General features: G+C 54.2%; 1 pseudogene across 1 annotated transcript; it reads left to right on the top strand.

The window, feature by feature from the left end:
- Window positions 1–445: 445 nt before the first annotated feature.
- LOC308413502 (pyruvate kinase PKM-like) lies at window positions 446–2004 on the top strand (annotated as a pseudogene). The gene has a single exon. The product of its transcript is annotated as a pyruvate kinase PKM-like (transcript).
- Window positions 2005–2553: the final 549 nt, after the last annotated feature.

Raw genomic sequence — 2553 nt, forward strand, 5'->3', positions numbered from 1 at the left:
AGTTTTGCTGGACTTGGGAATTTCAATTTACAGCCAAGGTCATTTTGGCAAATTAGGACAAGTTGGTGATCCTAGGAGGGAAGGGCTGGAGTGTTAACACTGCCCCTTTCCATTCCTCCTCAATGACACTAGCTGATCGTCTATTCCCCATCTATAACTGAACTTGACCCAGGTATGGCACTGAATAGGCCAGGGAGAGCAAGCCAGTTCTGGCAGCATTCCTCCATGGTCTTGTGGAAATATAAACAAATAAAGGTTTTTCTCCCCGAGTTGGCTTTTGTTGGGGCTTTATCACAGCAATAGAATGAAACTAGGTTAGAAAAAAACTAGGACACTAAAGAACATCAGAGGCACCACATAGGAGCGATGCATCCTGACTCCACAGACGTCTACTTTAGGTATCACAACAGGATTTCAAGAGGTATGCCCGAGGATCTCAGGAACCATGCCAAAGCCACTCAGCGAAGCAGGGACAGCCTTCATTCAAACCCAGGAGCTGGGTGCAGCCATGGCTGACACCTTCCTGGAACACATGTGCCGCCTGGACATTGACTCTGCACCCATCACGGCCCGCAGCACTGGCATCATTTGTAACACTGGCCCTGCTTCCCGGTCTGTGGAGATGCTGAAGGGCATGATTGAGTCTGGAATGAATGTGGCTCGGCTGAATTTCTCTCGTGGAACCCATGAGTCCCATGCGGACACCATCAAGAATGTCCGTGCAGCCCCAGAGAGCTTTGCATCTCATCCCATTCTCTACTGTCTTGTTTCTGTGGCTCTGAACACAAGGAGGCCTGAGATCCGGACTGGACTCATCAAGGGCAGCGGCACTGCAGAAGTAAAGCTAAAGAAGAGAGCCACTCTGAAGATCACCCTGAGCAACGCCTACATGCAGAAGTGTGACGAGAACATCCTGTGGCTGGACTATAAGAACATCTGCCAGGTGATAGAGGTGGGCAGCCAGGTCTACATGGACGACGGGCTCATCTCACTACAGGTGACGGAGAAAGGTACTGACTACTTGGTGACAGTGGTGGAGAATAGTGGCTCCCTGGGCAGCAAGAAGGACGTGCACCTGCCTGGAGCTGCTGCGGACCTCCCCGCCGGGTCAGAAAAGGACGTCCAGGTCTTGAAGTTTGGGGTGGAGCGGGGTGTGGACATGCTGTTCGCATCTTTCATCCTCAAAGCAGCCGGCGTGCACGAAGTTAGGAAGGTGCTGGGCGAGAAGGGCAAGAACATCAAGGTCATCAGCAAAATCCAGAAACCATGAAGGTGTCCGCAGGATTGGTGAGATGTTAGAGGCAAGTGATGGGATCGTGGTGGCTCGTGGTGACCTGGGCATTGAGAACCCCGCAGAGAAGGTCTTCCTGGCTCAGAAGGCAATGATTGGGCGATGCAACCGAGCTGGGAAGCCTGTCATCTGTGCCACACAGATGCTGGAGAGCATGATCAAGAAGCCACGCCCCATCCGTGTTGAAGTCAGCGATCTGGCCAGTGCGGTCCTAGATGGAGCAGACTGCACCGTGCTGTCTGGAGGAACAGCCAAAGGGGACTACCCTGGGAGGCTGTTCGCTTGCAGCACCTGATTGCCCGAGAGGCAGAGGCTGCCGTCCACCACCCACAGTTATTCCAGGAGCTCCGCCACCTGGTGCCCATTACCAGAGACCCCACAAAAGCTGCCTCTGTGGGGCCGTTATCGTGCTCCCCAAGTCTGGCAGGAGTGCTCACCAAGCGGCCAGGCCACCCTAGGACTCCCATCATCGCTGGGACGCACAATCCCCAGACTGCTCACCAGGCCGGTCTGGACTGTGGCATCTTCCCTGTGCTGTGTAAGGATGCCGTACAGGATGCCTGGGCTGAGGAGTTGACCTTGGCGTCAACTTGGCCATGAATGTTGGCAAGGCCCAAGGCTTCTTCAAGAAGGAAGACATGGTCATTGTGCTGGCCGGGTGGCGCCCTGGCTCTGGCTTCACTAACACCATGCTTATAGTGCCTGTACCTTGATGACCCTCTGGAGCCCTTCTTCTAGCCCCTGTCCCTTCCCCTCCCCTATTTTCTCCATTAGGCCAGCAACACTTGCAGTGCTCCCTCTGGGCCATAGTGTGGCGCTGGTGGGCTGGACCATCAGCGAAAATGAATGCCTCTGAAGCAGCAATAGAGCCCAACTATTTCTCATGGCGCTACCTGAGCCAAGGGTGAAGGAGGAACGCAGGACTGGAAACACTCTGACTTTATCACAGAAGGGCAGCAGCATCTCTGTGTACTTAGCTCCTGTAGAAAGTTGTCCAGAGAATTCCCAGCCCTAGCCTGGAGCCAGAAGACATTAAGAGTAGGGGCTGAGGGCGAGCGGCCCAGGGCCCAGTGTTCCACTGCTGTCGCTGCAGACACTCCTCTCTCCACCTTGTATTCTGCAGCTACTCTGTTGCTATAGCGCCCACCTGAATGTCAATAAACAGCAGCCGAAGGGGGGAGGGGTGTCAGAGGCTAGCAAACACCTAAGTTTAGCGCTGAGACTTTCCTCTCTGGAGTCCTGGAAATTATCCTTCACTCGAG

The sequence above is a fragment of the Micromys minutus genome (genome assembly GCF_963924665.1).
Source record: "Micromys minutus genome assembly, chromosome: 1".
NCBI classification, from domain to species: domain Eukaryota; kingdom Metazoa; phylum Chordata; class Mammalia; order Rodentia; family Muridae; genus Micromys; species Micromys minutus.